The following is an 18,800-nucleotide window of genomic DNA, read 5'->3' as shown; positions in this document are numbered from 1 at the left end:
CTGCGACAGGTGAAAAGCAGACTCGAACATAGCCAAGTGACCCTTGGTCAGGGAAGGTTTTGATTTTAATATGTTTTCCTAATTATTACAAAAATGACACTACATTCATGTGTTTATTGATGTACATGTTAAATAAATAATAAAAATTACACACACATTACTGTGCATTTAAGTATTTGCACACTTGTGCATATATGTGGGGAAAGCCTGAAGGAAAATGTCTTTGTATTAATAGTAGTCACTTTGTGTGTCAAATTATCTTTTCTATTTTCTATTTATACCTCCAAATTTTGATAACTCTGTATTCCATTTGCAGAAAGTATTCTTTTCATAATGCTTGTGAGAGGAAGTGTGTTTGAGAAGTAGGCTCGCTCTCCCCATATGCAAATGAATGAACCTTGACTCCACCAGAGTTCAGTGAAGTTTATGGTCTAAATTCATACCCATCTGTTGCATTTATATGAAAAGCATGAACTACACCCTGAGTTCTTGAAGAACAAATAGAATCCTTGCCTTTACTCACCTTGCTCTTATTTCAATAAACTAAAAACTAAAGAGCACTTTTCTTAGGAAAGCCATGACTATTCTGGAAATGTTAATTGAGAATATATTATATGCTATTAAATTTTACAGATGCAACAGAGAAAAAAATGGTGAAACCCACAGAAACAACTTCCCTTAAATTACATTCTAATAGGAGGAGAAACTATTAGAATATTAATTATGTTGTATGTAAAATGGCAATAAGTACCATAGAAATTGTAAGAAATCATTCTAGAAGAGAGGAGAGAGAGGAGAAAGAATATAAAATGGAATTAAGAACAATTCTTTTATTAGGATTTTAGTTAAAATGCGCTAGATGGTCTAGCACCAAGAAGTGCTTTTATCTTGATATGGCCTCTGATATTGACAGTTTTTCTCCATAAATCTAATGAACTCCTATGCAAGTTAGTGCCTCAATTTAGTAGATTTAGTAGCTAGTGCCATTCAAAGTGCTGTAAAAATTAATATACTTTTAAAAATGCAGTTATCATATGTATGCTTTTCAATAGTGATTAAGTTTGAACTCCAAATAATAATAAATAAAAGTAAAAAATAAATAGAAGTAACTTATCAGGTGTCATGTATTGGGCTACAGATTTATATCCCTAAACACACATAAGTTTTTCATACTATCTAGATGGTATTATCAATTGTAATGTAGATGAACAAAATCGGTGCATGACAGATCATGTTTTTTTTCCCAGAAATGACAAAATAATTCATATATATCATCTGTCTGCTTTTTATATAGTGTATGATTTTCCATGTGCAAAGCTACAAAAAGAAACTATGGTTAAATAATAAATGGGGGGAGTCTGGACATTCATCACCATACAAGTGGAGGATCCTGGAGAACTGGCCCCGAAGAAGCATTTGTCTCTTATAAGTAAAAACTCTCAAGAGTATTTCTTGTTGTCCCTTTGTACATTCTTGCTGTGGACATTTCCCAGAAGCTTTCAGAAGAATTTGGAGTCTACAATGAAAGATTAAACCTTTACTGTGGCAGGACAGCAATCCAATTTATCTCTGACAAGCTTCCTCCTCCATCCAGCATAAACAGAGTACCATCTTAATGATGTCATTCTCCATAATGTTGAATATAAAGCAAGAAAGAAGTCATTTGGGGCATGCATTGGGGAAAGCAATGAGCAGTGAGTTTCAGTTTCTTGTGAGCGGCACCATTAATGTATCCCTAGGGTTTCCCATGGGGCAGCTTGAGGACTGCACTGAACTGAGAAACTTGCCTCACAGGACCGTGCAGAGAGGAGATGGAACGACCTGAGTGATGCAGCTCAGTATAGCAGCCAGCTCTTAGTACACTTTGTCAGTTTTTATTTTTCAGCAATGCAGGTTTGCATCACATGATGATTACATTCCTTGTTTGGAGTCTGTACTTGTACATAGCACATCTCACCTCTTTGGTTTTTGACCCACTTCCTCTCCCCTCCCTATCCCCTTCCTTTATCTCTTGATCCCATTCCCACTTGTGAAAAAAAAAAATCCATCTCCTTGCTTCCCATTATCTATCTTTCATTTTGCTCTTTATTTATAGTTTGTGTTTCTCATATAAAGAAACCATGTGGTATTTAGGCTCAAGTATGTGATTATCCGTGGAGTGTTGGTACACATACATAACACATCTTAATTCCTTTTCCATTCCCTTTCTCTTCCCCCTCTTCCCCTCCTTCCATCCGTTGGTCCCTTTCTCTTTTTTGAAAGATAGAACTTTTGCAGTTAACTTTTAAAGTGTAACTCTTTAAAGGAAAAGGTATCATATAATTTTCTAGTTTCAGTGTTCAGTATGCTAACATCCAATTTCATGTAGGCCCAGATGGAGTAAAATGAACTTTCAGGTTTTCTGATGTTAAAATATGGAAGTATCTATTCTAAAAATATATAAACAACAACAGGAGCAACCTTAGTGCTCCACGAGTGTGTGACCAGTGCGCAAAGGAAAGAGGGGAAGGAATGAGCTAACAGACCGTATACAGCAGTCAAAGTGTGTGCAGGGTTTGGGAATATGCAGAGCATGTAGAAAACAGGTAAGTATAGGGGAGGGAGGAAAATATGGGTGGGTAAAGGGGGAGGGCAGTGCAGCACTTTGAACTGCATCCAACTCGTTATCAGTGTAATACATACGAAAGCCCAAATCCAGAGTTGAGTGGGTTCAGACTGCTCTTCTTTCCATGCTAAGGAGCTAGACTGTGTCCTCCAAAGGGACGGCAAGGCATCAGGGAGTTGGAACCGTGCAATGCCAAGGTCTGACTTGGGTTGAAAGATCACATTTGGCATCAGAACAGAATTGCTCAAATGAAAGGCTGAATTTCATCCTTGACGTCTCCCCACCTGGTACCACCTCTTCCTATCAAATAACTGTAACACTCTGTTCATTTTACCTGCCTCCCTGTAGAAACTGCTGTTTTCTTCCCATCACTCCTGACTTCCTCCTGATGTGAGCCACCCTCAAAATAATCACCTCTTCCCTGAGGGTCTCATTGGTTTTCCAACTGCTCTCCCAACAAACCCTTCTCCTTGGGCCTCTTCTATTCAATATCCACAGGTCACTTTGAATGGCAGATCTGACTGTGTCACTTACAGGTTGATCAAAGTGGTAATGTATTTAATAGTTCAATGATGCTAGAAAGGAAGGATTTTGAGTGTTTTTTTTCACCACAGAGAAATGTTTGAAGAGACAGATATATTCTGGTTAAACATTATGCAATGTATACATGTAGTGAAACATTACATGGCGTTCTATAAATCCGTATTCTTTGTATGTGTCAAAAAAGTATAAAGTCTTAACAACAAAAAAAGACTCAGTAACTTCTTATAATACTTAGAATTTCTTATACGTACCACCTCTCCACATCTGGTTTTTCCAGCTTTCTGAATGCCATTCCTCCTGGAATTGACTTTCTCTTGTCTTCAATCATGCTGGTTCCGCCTCTGTAGACAGGAAAGCTCCTTCCCAGTGGCCCTGAGACACATCAACCCTTCCCTTCACCCACGTGCTTGCCTTTCCCTACCCCTCCCTGTTTGCCGGCCCATTGCTCATCTTCCTATCTCTACTGGGAGGGTTCAAGGACTAGCTTTCTCTTCTTTGCTGGTGCAACCCACATGTCTAGCGTGGCACCTGATAAAATGTGCTACTTGAAGAGCTTTGAATGAGCAGAACCTGCTGAATAAATGAGTAAGATGGTTGCTGAAGATATGCTAAATGTTATTGCTACAAAGACACAGAAGACATAATTTCTTGTCCTTAAGGAACTCAGAGTCTACTAGATGAACGAGAATACTGAACCAAATACAATAATAATTTGGGTTTCATCTTACTACCTAGAGACACTCAGGGCTATAGTAACAAAGAGGAAAGAGTAGATGAAGAAGTAGAAGTAGAAGAAGTAGATGAAGAAGTCTCCAGAAAGGGCTGCTAAAGTAGTTCTGACCGGAGGGGTGGAGGCGCTTGATTCAGGGCATCAGAACCTCAGGGAAAGGGAAGCCAGGGTAGGGATACACGAGAAATAAAACAGGCAGTGGTTCATTAGTGTCTGTGGATCCGATAATCACAGATTTTGTATCCGATAGTGACCCTGAAAAGCATTGAGCACAGTAATATATTAAATTTCCCTGAGGCAGAAAAGTGATTTATCTGTGCTACGAGGCTGATGTTCAGGGCTGAGCTACTCTTCTGACCCCTCATACCAGATTGCTGAATGACTGCGTGTTTCAAAATGGATTAGTAATAACTGAAATTACTCTGTTCTGTAGGTTATGTATGATGTGCATGTGCCTTTGGAGATTCATGAGCATTTGAGACATAGCCTTCAAAAATGGGAGTTTACTATGATAGAAGCATTAAAATATATATCACATATACTTGCTGGGTGCACACACCTGTAGTTATATGTATGATTATTTGTCAGTACCATACTGACTATTCATCACATAGTCTGTAATTTCATTCTTACAGTATATACTGATTACAAACCTAAAAGCTTGGTGGGCTAAGTAACAAGCCCCTGTATTTTATCATAATAACCACGTTAGACTTTCGTTTTCCAGCTTTCTGTTCATTCCCTACCAAAACAAATAGGATTGATATCTAATTGTACATAAGAAATGAGGGAAAATAGTAGTGTGTTTAATGCAATTAACGAGAGAGGCAATGCTTTCATAGTATGGCTATGGCAGTCTGAGATTATGGTCCTTAAGATTCAAAGGCACCCTCCTGCACATGGGTCGAGTTTGTTGGTTTTGCTTTCAGCAGGAAGTGCAGTCTGCATGACTAAGTTTTGCTTCTGTTTTGGGATTAATTCAGGTATCAGAGGTGTATTGGTATGCACTCATGGCTGGATCTAGTATTCCTGGAGGCACAGCTATCCCTTATGTCATGATAAATTGGCTCTGTGGCCCTTCCATGTGTAAAATAGATTAAGCTTCTTTAGTATTGTCTTATAAAATATATTGCAGAGAACTTAAAGTAAAATTGCTTTGTTTTTCAGAATAAAGGGTAAGGGAGCCAGATGAATCTGATTGTAAATTTGCATATTTTTCAATGCTTGAAGGTATATCTATTATTTCTTTTATTTAAAAAATTGAGTATGTTCTACTCGAAGCCTTTTATGTAAATTGAAGATCAGATGGGTGGTTGATAGTAGCATAAAAGTACAAGGGCTGCTACTTTAGGATTTACCCAATAGCATTCCTGCTTTCTTCTCTGTGCCTCTGTTCTTTCTCCTCATGTCCATTTGAAAGAGCCCAAATTTTGAGTTTAGCTCCTGAGGCATCCCTCTGGAGCTTTGGCCTGATGGTCCTTTTCATTAGGTGTGCTGGAAGTTTTAGAAAGACTGTTCCACAAACAGACTGGAAAACACAAAAGCAATTCCAGATGTTCTCAGCTTACCTCATCTTTGACAAAGGAGCTGACTATCCCCACTGGAGAAAAGATAGGCTCTTTAATAAATGACGTTGGAAAAACTGGATCTCTTCCTGCCAAAGATTAAAACTAGACCCTTACCTTTCACATTCACTAAATTAAAATCCAAGTGCTTTAAAAATCTAAATAGTAAAACAGAAAAACTAAACTTGCTGGAAGATAAGTTAGGCAGAACTCTGGAAGACATTGGCATAGGAAAAGACTTCATGAACAAATCCTCAGTAGCATGGGAACTAGCAGAAAGAATCAATAACTGGAATCTCATCTTATTAGAAAGCTTCTGCACTTTAAAAAAAAAAAGATTTACCAGCTTCTCCTCAAACAAGGAGCTATTATCTAGAATATATAAAAAACTCAAAACAATCAGCCCTCCCCAAATATAAAGACCCAATTCAAAAATCGGCATCTGAAATGAACAGATATTTCTCAGACAAAGAAGTAAAAGCAGCAAGTAAATATATGAAAAAATGTTCTACATCACTGGTCATTCAAGAGATGCAGATGAAAACATCACTGAAATTCCACCTCACCCCCCAAAGAATGGCTGCTATCAAGAAATCACACAATAACAAATGTTGGTGGGGATGTGGGGAGAAAGGAACCCTTCTCCATTATTGGTGGGAGTGCAGACTGGTGCAACCACTATGGAAATCAATATGGAGATACCTCAAAGAACTAGGACTGGAGGGTCCATCTGACCCAGCCATCCTTCTGCTGGGTATCTTTCCAAAAGAATTAAAAGAATCATATCACAGTGATATAGGCACACCTGTGTTTATAGTGGCACAGTTTGCAATAGCTAAAACTTGGAAACAGCCCATTTGCCCATCAGTTGGAAACTGGATATAAATAAGATGTGGTTTTTCTATAAAATGGAATACTACTCAGCCATAAAGACTGAGAAATCAGAGTCATTCATAGGAAAATGGATACATTTTGAGGACATGCTCCTAAGTGAAATAAATAAGTCACACGTGTAAATACTGAATAGTTTCTCTGTGTGAAAAACTATAATAATACATAAGATCCTAGTGAGATAATTGACAATGTAAAATAGGAAGAAAAGGGCTAAAGGTGTAGGGAAAGTGGGAAGGGCAGGGGAAAGGGAATAAGGGAAAAGAAGAAAATATGAGAAAATGAAAAAAATGAAAATAAAGTGTTTGTAAATGGGGAGGGGAGGAGGGGGTGAAGGGAGGGCAGGGACAAGGGGAAAAAATGAGAACCAAGACCAGTCATGTAAAGGTACAAGATCCCAATGATGAATGTAACTGTATTGTATACCTAAAACGTACCAATAAACTCAATAAAACAAATGAAAAAAAAAAAAAAAAAGACTGTTCCACAGAGTTCTTCCAGCCATAGCCAGACTTTGCATCCTGACCTCCTCATCAAGGTACCCAGACTACACATCTATTGAGCATAATAAGCACTGAGGAAATTGATGAAGACCATCCAAGTTTATTTAGTTATTTATGTACTTGCTATAACTTGCTATAGGGAAAGCATTAGCTGTATCATTTTGTTTGTGACAAACTCAAAGACAGGTGAGGGAATGGCAGCGCTCTATAGTGGAAGAAATGGAAAGTTTCACATTATTCTGGTTGGAGGTTGCAGGAAGAGGGAGTGAAGTGCCCTAATAAGAAGCAGGGCGGGACATCTTGTGTCACTGGTTTCAGGGCCACATTGGCTTTTGCATTGAGAGGGGAAACACAGATAGGAAAAGTTTCAGTGAATGGTATGTAACAGAGGCTAGCTTTTTATATTTTGGATTGGTGACAAACACAGTATGCTAAGTTTTAGGGAAATGGCTGCAGCCCAATCCCATAGATGCTTGTATAGAGGGTAAAAGTTTTCACTTGCCCCATGAAAAAATGGGAATCCAGAGGGAGTCTTCCCCCAGAAATCTTGGTGTTAAATTCGTGCAATCCTATAGGTTGGGGAAAGTGTGAAAGAGCAGGTATTTGTAACAAGGCTTTGAAATGTGCTAGGTTCAGTGACTAGAGAAATAATCAAACCAAGGGTGACAATAAGATGGGATGAAAATATCAAATGTTTAAAAATAAAATGGGAGTACTATAGGTTCCAAATTCATGAAATGGACAGGGCACATGAGGTAACAGCACACAGAATGAATATTAGGAAACACAGGTCAGACTAAATCAGTTCCACAAGCTAGCATTTGCCCACTTCAGGCTTTGAACGAACTGGGAATAAACTGTCCTGTTCCTACTGATAAACATTCTGCCTAGCATATGGTACATAAAAACTAAAAGGGATGCACATTTTAACTGTGCATATTTGTAAATATGATTGTTATTATTTTTATTAGTATTTATAAGGACAAAAAATAGTGTCCAGGCATGAATAGTAAATAAATAAATAAATAAATGGTAAAAAGTAAATAAAATCACTGTAACCCAAAGTGTCCTGCTTCAGAACAGGATTTGGGAAAGTATGGCTCATGAGCCAAATCCAACATTTCTGTAAAATTTTTAATTGGACACAGCAACACCCATTATTTTCAGTTGTTCATAGATACATGAGCACTATATCAGTGAAGCTGAATAATTGCAATAGAGATGTTCTGGCCTGGAAAGCTGAAAATATTTGTTATGTAGACCTTTACAGAAAAAGGGTCCAAGCCCTGGCTTTAGGAATCAGTAGAACAAAATGTATCCTAATTACTTCATGTGACATGAAAATTTAAAAAAAAATTAACCCTGTCTTTTTTATTTGTTTCTTCATCGGTGATATCAGTCCCATAACACAGGTGAAGAAGGCAAAGCTTAGATGGGTTAAGTACTATTTCAAATAGTTTATAACAAATAAATATCCACAATGTGATTTTGACTCACATCTGAATGACTGCAGAGCTCACTTTCTTTCTCCTCTATCCGATCTCCTAAGTTGTACCTTACAGTTCAACTCACCAAACATTGAATGCTTGCCCCACGTGGACCTCATAGGTCATTGAGATAGGATCTATAGAGGTCCGACAACTAAAAAAACAAAATCAAAAACAAAACATTGCAACTTGCCTTTGAGGAGCTAAAATCTAGGGAGAGAACCAAGCAAGTAAACATGGCAGAGTAGAAGCAAAGGCATTCCCTGTCAGATAAGCTAGTGTAGAAGGGTCTTGCTTCTGAAGCCAGACCATCGGGGTTTGAGCCCTTAGTCCATCACAGGTAACCTGCGCAACCAATGGCAAGTTAGGCAATATTTCTTTTACACAAATCCACACCCATGGAGTGGAGATAATGATTATTTGTCTTGTTGATGTTGTGAGATTTCATACATTGTTTGGTTCATTGAGCACCTATGAGGTGCTTGTGCGGGTTAAGGAATTTGAGTTATATCATCAAACAAACAGCATTCCTTACCTCTGAAGGGTTTTTGCCACTAGAAGACAGGTAGTAAGCAATACACGTTATTGGATAAGTTGATTACATATGATAGAAAATAAACACTACTGGAAATAGGAAAGGAGAACAAAGTAGTAAGATCAGCAATGCAGAACAGGGGGAAAAGGAGTTGTAAAGGGTCTCCTTGAGGAGGTGAAGTTGGGATAAAGACTAGAGGAGTAAGAGAGTAGGAGCTAGGTGCATCTGACTGAGAGTATGCCCATCCCAGGTGGGGGCAGAGCCCGGCCCTCTCTGAATTCATGGCTGCAGAGTCCAAGGAGTATGTCCAAGTTGGGTAGAGTGGCTGAGAGAGAATGACCAAAAAAATTTGGAGCGGAGCAATCAGGGAATATGTTCATGGAGTGCTTTAGGGAACTCACAAAGTCTTTAGCTTTTAATCTAATATCTTTGCAAGACTATGAACAGAAAAGACCACAACACATTAAATATTAAGAATAGTGCTTTCCTTGGCTTGTAATAAGTGCTCAGTAAATATTATTTATAATTATAATTATTATTGCTACTCTAACCACAGTGTGTGTATCTCTAAAGAAAGATAACCCATTGTCTATGAAAGAGGTCAGAAGTACAATATGAGACTGGAGAATTAAATAGATAGCAGACTATAATTAGTGTCACGGAAGATTTTGCATTGTACATTCACAATGGTGAAGAATTTAAACACTTTGATAACCACAGTCACAGGAGAGCAGCGAGCATGTTGAGCTAAACCTATTTGATCCATTGTTCAGATTATGCCTTTGTGTCAGTCATTTGCTACATTCATACTTGGCAAACAATAAACTGTAGTACGGGGATGTGTTTACTGAGTGCAACAAATGCTTATCTGTGCTTTACTCGAGTTTAACATTTTGTCCAAGGTCACACAGTATTTTAGTTCAGATTCTGTACGAACTAAGGGCAAGCCCAGAAATAAAAGCTCTTAGGCCAATGTAATCCCACGACAGCAAGAATGGTATATAAGGGGGGAAATAATATAAAATAGCACATTATCATACTGATTACAGTTTCACAAGACTTCATAGCCAGCCACTCAGTCATCCTGGACAGCTTGCATATGGAACCTTCCAGAAAGAACTCTTGGATCTACCAACCCTGGGAAGAAAGGAAAGGAAGGGATTTATCTGTGGATTCCTTCCTTCCTTTCTCTGTTTGAGCCCAGTTATCCCACAAAATGTTAACTCTCTTTTCTATAGCATGTTATCAGGAGAATTCTAGGGAAGATTTCTCGGCATAGGGTTTCACCAGAGGTAGGGGTTGGCGTGAATTAACAGAAAACCTTCCTGGTGTTGTCATCTGTGACCTGGATACCAGACTCCTGGATCCACATAGCTTTCCCTTATGAAATGAGATAGCACAGTTGTTAGAACAGGTGTTACTGTGGCTGGGGGGCAGCTAATGTTGTCTTTTGAGCCAGTTGGGCCCAATGGGTGTGTAGCCAACAGAGTACAGATGGATATAAACCAGGTCAGGCTCAGATAGCTAGGAAGCAGATTATTCAGTGTTGAACCTGGGAAATCTGTCCAGAAACTGCACAAACTGCCCTATCTCGGGGTCACTCCTTTAAATAAGGATAAACAACTCAGAGCAACCAAGATTTTCAATTATGTTTGATTCAGCATAATGACAGAAACTTAGATGTTTTGGTCTCTCTTAGTCTGGATTTCTATTACCAATATGTGATTCTTTGAAAGATAATGACCATCTAAACTCATAGAAACATATCAATTATTTATTATTATTAACATTCATAATATTTGTTTAATATTAAACATAATAAAATGTCTCACTCTTCCACTATTTTCTTTACATTTCAGTAGCTATTAAACTTGGTTTTTAAATTCTTATTGGCTTAGATATTGGAAGGAAAAGACACTGTCAAGAAAAAGATACTCTATTGACAAAGTTAGCCTCAAATAAAGACCAATCACTGATCAGGGTGTCAGGGATTTTATGGTTTATTCAGACCAGCCTTTACCCTCAGAACTCAAACACTCTGAATGCGTTAGCAACCCGCTGACCTGAAGCCGGGACATTCTACTATTTGCAGATCTTTGAGGAAAATCAAAGTTTGTGTTCTTCAAATTTTCCTCAAATTGTATTTGAGGAAAAAAAAAAAAACACAAGAAAGAAAATCCATTTAGCCCTTATTCATTGAATGCTTATGAGGTACAAAGCACTGTTCTGTGCATAATGGGAAACATAGTGTTACAAGTAACAAAGCATATCCTGTCTATGAGTTCACAATGGTAGTAGATAATGATGGCCTAAAGCACGTTAGGATTTTGACTTCAGAGTTCAAGGCCTTCGCCACAGTGTCAAGTGGGCTGAAGAGAAGGAATGTTGCTGTCTATAAAATATGGAGGGCTAAGTTAAGTATTACAGTAAAGACAGAAATAATGCACCATCCTATGAGAGAAGAAGAAACTAACTCTAACTGAGATAAAGGGTAAGAATGATTTTGATCAGATTGGTGATATCTTGACTTACTAAAAAGATGAAAGTAAAATTCTATTTGGGATATTTCTGATGGAGATTAAGTTTTGCCAACATTTTCACAAAGTATTAATATGTTCAGAAATTTCATAGAACAATGGGAATTCTTCTGTTTCTGACAGTAGACATTTGTGTTCTAATTCTAGGGCTGTTGCAAGCCTTGATCTTCTTATGACATTTATTAATACTTACTGTTAGTATCTGTCTAGCTGTTCAAGGCAGAACCCCACATGTCGTCCTTGCGTCTGATTTTTCCCTGTCTGATTGGCCATCACTCCCTATGAAATTTATCTCCTAAACATTTTAGGGATCCTTTAGCCATTTACTTTAGTTCTCTTTTCTTAGTCACCACTGCCTCCTGACTAGATCAGTATATAAGACATTTGAGTAATATTCCCGATCCCTCCCTGCTGCCTTTCAACCTGCTTCTGCAAGTCTCCTCTAAAGATGACTTATTCTTTCATGATGCCCAGATCACTCACGACCTACACATTTCTGAAGACTTGATCCATGTTTCCTGCCTGGCTTCGTCTCTCACCCTCCTCTTTACCCACTGTGTGCTCCCCCAACGGTTCTTTGCATTCTATGATGCAGTCAATTGAGTGAATTCATATTGGGCTCCCCCTTAGTAATGATTCTACCGAAGAATGTTTCTTCTACTGGAAGAAATGGCTGGAAAGTACCATTTATTAACCTGGCTGACTGTACTGCTATGCATCCCTCAGGCCTATAGTTCCATGTCATATTCATGGAACAGTCTTTCTGAAGACAACACACTGCCCCAACTTCAGGCTGGACAATTCTTTGATATCCAGTACCATCTCAGCTGAAATACATGTCTCTGATACTTTTTCTACTGGTCCCTAGGGTACAGAAAAAGCATATCCATTTTCAGATCTGAGCCCAGTCCTCATCATGTGATAAACGCTCAATAACTATAACATGAATGAATGAACTAATCTCCCACTTAAAATTCACTAACATGTGCCAGGCGTATCCACTACATCCACACTTGATCTTAGCCAAAAGATCAAGAAGTGGTATATCCTCAGAGAAGTGATATATTCACTGTATCTGATATGTACAACAGACCCAAATGCATTTTGTTCCAACCTGAGGGGGAAGAAGCAAAGTCCACTGAATCTTCTTTGAACTGAAGCTCAGAGAGAGCAGCTGTAGCCGCCATGCCACCTCCCACTTTCTACCAATTCAATTAATTAATATCTTGCAACATGTACTGTTACACTTGATTAATAAGTAAAGAAAAATAGGAGCTAGTTTTAAAGTATTAAAAATTATCAAATCCTTGGGGTTACAGTTATTTCTCTAAAAAACCTGGTAATATCTTTTTGTACTTATGGATATTACAATGTTTTGTGGTGATAATTAAAATAATGTCATGATAAAAATTCTATTTATCTAAAATGTACTGGTTTGGTAGCAAACACTTATATTAATTTGACAGGTTCTACAGACTGAACTGTAACCACTCAGAAACTTATATTTTAAAGTTCTAATCTCCAATGCGATGGTATTTGGATGTGAGGCTTTTAGGAGGTGATTAGCTAGATAAGGTAGGGCTCTCTTGGTGGGATAAGTGCCTTCATATGAAGAAGAGAGAACGATTTCCCACTCCACCACTTGATGGTACAATAAGAAGTGGTTATCTTCATGCCAGGAAAGGAGCTAACACTAGGACCTGTGTGGGCAGGTACTATGATCTTAGAAATCCGAGGCTCCAGAACTAAGAAAAATTTCGTTTTGAGCCACACAGTCTATAGGATTTTTTTATAGCAGCTTGAACAGACTTAATTATTTGATCAGCACATGTTAGTAGCTCATGACTCTCACTCTTATAAACAAGACATATACTCTTCAAATCAGTATATTTCTGTTCTTCTCTACTTTATAATACTATAAAACACTTTGAAAAAGTCTGTTAAAATTACAAATCTTCTCAAACAAAATATTTAAGTATATGCTATTTTACTTTCTGTACTTAAGGTAAAACTGTCTTCCTTTACTTCCTAGTATTTCTGTCCCTGTCCAATGTCCAAGTGATATTTTCAGTTAGCAGGCACTGCCAACCATATGCACAGATCTCTAGCACTCATCTTTCCTCTTCATGACAAAGGCTTATTACTGAAAGCACATAGGCATTGTTCCACAAGGGATTCCTTGAGCTGAATAAATACTCAAATCTATTGAAAGATAAAGTGGTGCTCCTTAAAAGCAAGTCTCTTAAGGTGAGTTGGGTAGGTGGAAAATATAAAAAGTCTCCAAGGGACCTGAGTTCCAGTTTCATATGGTGATAAACCCATTATTGGTCCAAACTTATTGATTTCCTCATCTTTCCTGCCTTACTTCCTTTGCTTCAGGTCACAACTCAAATAAATTTCTAATTCTCAGGATGACTTCTGGAAGAACATGAAGATAGTGCAGATTCCAAGCTTTCGTTCTACAATTTAGTCCCTTTCATGAGAAAAGCCTCCACTTACACACACACACACACACACACACACACACACACACACACACACACACACACACTATGGTGGGAGAGGAAGAGGAAGAGAGAGAACAAGCTTACATTCTATGTTTATACACTAAGATATGATTTATTCTGTCACATTAAATTGTAACACTTTGATTTGCAAAATAGTACTATCACTCTGTTACCATTTGGTACAAACATTTGAAAATACAGATTGTTGATGTGCACCTAGTAATCCTGGTACACCTAGGAAAGTTGTGTTTCGTGGGGCCTCCACTACTCCCACAGCGGGATTGGATAAAGAAACCTGAAACACCACAGTAAAATACCAAACTAGTCCCAAAACAGTATTTATAGCAATCTGAAGTAATTCACCTAGCAAAGTTCATTTTCTGTTCCTCATTCTTGCTTAACCCAAGGTACCAGAAATGAAGATAAATAATGCCTTGACAGTCAGCATTATAATCAGCCTGGCATGTCAGAGAAAAAAACAGCTATTAGGCCTGATAGTTTGCTAGATTCTCATTCATTCTCTCTCCCCCCCCTCCCCCTTCCCCTCCCTCCCTCCCCTCTTTCCCCACTATCTCTCTTCCTCCTCTGCCTAAGCATGGGTCAATGGTAGCTACATGATTTATACAGTTCTACAGTATATCTTGCACAGAGCTGCATCTAGAAGAAAAATGTGCAACAACTGTGAGAGATCCTTTCCACTCAAGCATCATAAGTGTGACGATTTATCCAAGAGGGTAAAGGCAAGTGTCTGGTCTTTACTTATCAGACCAAAACAAAATTGGAAAAATCATGTTGGAAATACGATGTATTTGTCCATGGTAGTAGTAAACTTTGTTCAAGATTTTGAGAGGATAGAAGGATTCTTATTGATATGGCGATATGTGAAAAATAGGTTCACAGTCTCATGCATCCACTGGACTCTCTTACCGGCAGAAGGATGGTCTGTTCTTGCAGATCCAGGACAGAATATTAGTTCTGCCATTTTCTAGCTATGGCACTTTGTAAAACTGTGGCATCTTCATAAACCTCAGCTTTTATGGTTATACAAATTAGTTCAAGGTCATCATCTTAAATAACCTTAGGATGATAAGCCACATAATTCCATAGATACTTTTAAGCTGGTGAGGTTATGAGAATGCAAGGATTTCTGATGGAATCACTTTTGAGTTAGTGTCACTTGCCATTTGAGAATCTCCTACTTGAAAGGGCCATATTCACAATAAAAAATTAAAGGCACATAGAAAATTATTCTTTCATATGCAGAGTTTAGGCATGAGTTTGGGGAAGAGAAGCCCAATTTAGTGTAAAAGGGCATTTATCTTCCCTACTGAACTGTTAATTTTCTTTTTATGCCTTGTTTTTTAACAGAAGATTACTATTCGGTGCTTTTTTTTTTTCAAGGATCTGCAAAGAAACAAGACCAGAAAGATATTTATTATATGGGGTTGGCTGACATGATTAAGGAGGCTGCCGAGTCCCAAGATCTCAGTTGGAAATCTGGAAAGGCTGGAGTCTCGTTGTGAAGGCCAACAGGCTCTATACTGCTAAGAGTCGATGTTTCTATTATAGTCCAGAGGCTGGAAAAGACCCTTGTCCCAGATGAAGCAGTCAGACAAGAGGAATTTCCCCTTACTTTGTCTTTTGTGGTCTATTAAAACTTTCAAAAGATTCAGTTACATTTGCCTACACTGGGCAGGACAGCCTGCTTTACTCAGGCTGTGTAGTCCATGTCCCTCATAAACCGACCCAAAACGGTGCTTGACTAGACAGTTGGGGACTCCACGACCCAGTCAAGTAGCACCCAGAAGGAGCTGTGACATCCAACTCCAGGGCCCGCACACCTCAGTAAGGTATTTGCTTTGCCTTCAGGACTCACAAAAAGCCTGCCTGTTCAATAGGATAAAGGACAAAATCTCTTAACCAAGCCCTGTCATCATTATAATGATAAAGAAATTGGATCAGTGAAATATTTTATCTGATAAAAAACATATTCTGGGCCAGAGATAATCTCAGTGGTAGAGCATTTGTCTAACATGCCTAAGACCCTGGGTTTAGACCTCTGCACTGCATATTAGACCTAGTCAAATATGACTAACATACATATATATATATGTATATATATATTCTCCTATAATTTTTATGACCCTGATGCCTTAAATGTATCTTTTGTGGTTAATGCAGAATATATCAGTAATGTTGGAGGCTCAACAATCGGTAGAAAAAATAAGAATGTGATGAAAAAAAAAAAAAAGACAAAGGAGAGTAAGTCAGCAGTGGAGCTACCTCTCCAGAGAACTCCCTGAGCTTAGTGTGGCTCTGTGTGTCCTGGAACCAGCAAGAAGGGGTTGAATGCTGTGCATGACATAGGTGGTGCAGACCACACTGAAGCAGGGGAACTGAAAGTCCAAGAAGCGTCAGCCTTGTGTTTGTCAAAGTCAGAAAAGAATCTATCAGCCTTTTGTAAATATATGCAGGAAATGGTTCACATTTCCCCAACTAGCTAAAGATGATGCTGGAGAATTATTTTGAATACTGCATAGACCCTGCGCTCAAGTCAGTGTAGTCACCATTCCAGAGCTGGAGAGGTTTTATCATAAAAAGTTTTAAGTAGACACCAAGTTTGAAAAAGTTTTACATAAAACATCTATATATTTCCTATCACATTTTACATTTAAGCTTGTTACACTTGTCTTATTGGCTACCTATTCCTATCCAGTAGTGCACTCTATATTTTGATGCATTGTAATAAAAATTTCAGATATTCACATTTCCCCTCTAGTCATCTTGCATTCCATTAACAAGAGTTCAGTATTACTTACAGTATTTTCTGTAAATTTTGCACATAAAGCGCACAAATATTAAAAGTATATTTTCAGAGTTATACATATGAGGGGAGATAAAAATATGGTAAATGCATATATTTTTTTAAAAAAAACTTATTACAGTGAAAGACACATTGTTAAAGATAACGCGAAAAGTGTGTTCATTGTGAAGGGAAATATTTTGAGTGTTTGAAAGAGGATTAATGGCCAGGTATCTTTTTACTGTAAAACATTAATTTAAACAATAGCTGTTTTTTATCACCCCTCACTGTTTGAATCATTATGGAAATTTCTGACAGTATCAGAGTCTATCCTCATCCACATTATTCATTAGATCTGGCACTATGCAGCTTTTGGCTCTTCTTCAGAGTCAAAATGACCACAAAAGGTAAACGCTTTGAATGGATTCAGTCCTTGGAGGCAACCATGACAGCACCACCAAAGACCCTCGTGGAGGGGAATTCCAGAACTGCTTCAGAACATGGCAGGGGAAGCGTTTTGAGGGAGGGTTAATGTCAATGTGTTTTTATTGTAATATTTTTTTACAATATAAACATTCACATTATTTTTCCATCACATTTTATATTTCTATAAGCAAAACTTTGAGTGCGAGATAGATGATTACCATGACTTCAGAAAGTTTCCTCATGGAGGCTCTAAGTCATTTATTTCCCTGACACTAATCTACAAAAGTGGTCACTATTCTGATTTTTTCCCATCACAGAATATTTGTCCTTTTGAGAATTTCATACAAATTTTATCAAATACTATTTACTATTTAATGTAAGTCATCTTTAACTTTGCATAATTCTGAGGTTCATCATATAATATTTTTCTCTTTATTGCCAAATAATATCATATGGTTCACAATTTGTTTACCTATTGCCCTCTCGATGGACACCATGGTGTTTCTAGTTTTTGTTTATTGTAACCAAGTCTACCACAGGAATTCACCCAGGAAGTGCTTTATAAATATATGTTTTGACTAATTTAGTGGGAGAATTTTTAGGCCACTGGATAGGTTTGTGCTCTGTTTTGTGAGAAGCTGCCTGAAACTTTTTTGTGTGTTTTTGCACCATTTTACATTTCAACCTATAATTTATGAGAAAATTCTAGTTTCTCCAAATTTAATCAGTATTTAGTGTCCTGAATCTTTTTATTTATAGATATTCTTTCGGATATAATGATTTTAGTTATGCTGATATTGACCACTTTTCATATACTTATATGTTATTTGTATTCTTGTGAAATTACTTAATTGTTTGCCTAGTTTTTATTTGGTTGCTTCCCTTTTTTATGTTTTTTCATTTTATTAGTGCACATTTGTATTCATGCAGTTTAGTCATCTTGGGGACAGCTTACACATATATATTGCACCTTGCTTCTTTTTTATTCCCTTTCCCTCTCCCCCTCCCTACTGCAGTTCCTCTACCACCTTTTTCAAACCTGTTGATAGTATTTGTCTTTAGCTCATGTTATGGCATATAGTGTTCATATTAATTAGAGTTATTACGTTCCTGTGCATGCTACATCTTTCATTTCCTCTTCAGTTCCCCCTCACCGCTTGCTCTTGTTCCCTTGGACCATTTTGCTGTTGCAATCAATTGTCCCCTTGTTTCTTTCTATGTGTCCTTTGTCATTTTCTTTGTTTGTACTTTGCTTCACTCAAATGATAGATATTATATGATATTTAAGCTAATGTGTTTGATTTATTCACTCAACATTGTATTTTCCAGGTGCATCTAGTTTCCTACGAACATCTCAAATGTGTAACTCTTTACAGTGGAGCAGTATTCCATTATCTATAGATACCACATTTCTTTATCCAGCTCTCCATTGCTGGGTATACAGGCTGCTCCTAGGATTTAGCTATCATGAATTGTGCTGCAATAAACATTGGTATGCATGTATCACTATACTATAATTACTTAAGTTTGGAGGGGAAGCTGCCTGGCAAGGGGAGAGCTGGGTCATATGGAATGTCTAATTTCATTTGTTTGAGAAATTTCCACAGTGATTTCCATAACAGTTGCACTAGTTTGCATTGCCACCAATAATACAAAGGGTTCCTTTTT

This window comes from Fukomys damarensis, unplaced genomic scaffold (assembly GCF_012274545.1).
Source record: "Fukomys damarensis isolate Sample0158 unplaced genomic scaffold, DMR_v1.0_HiC HiC_scaffold_16, whole genome shotgun sequence".
Taxonomy (NCBI): domain Eukaryota; kingdom Metazoa; phylum Chordata; class Mammalia; order Rodentia; family Bathyergidae; genus Fukomys; species Fukomys damarensis.
This window is presented reverse-complemented; position numbering follows the sequence as displayed.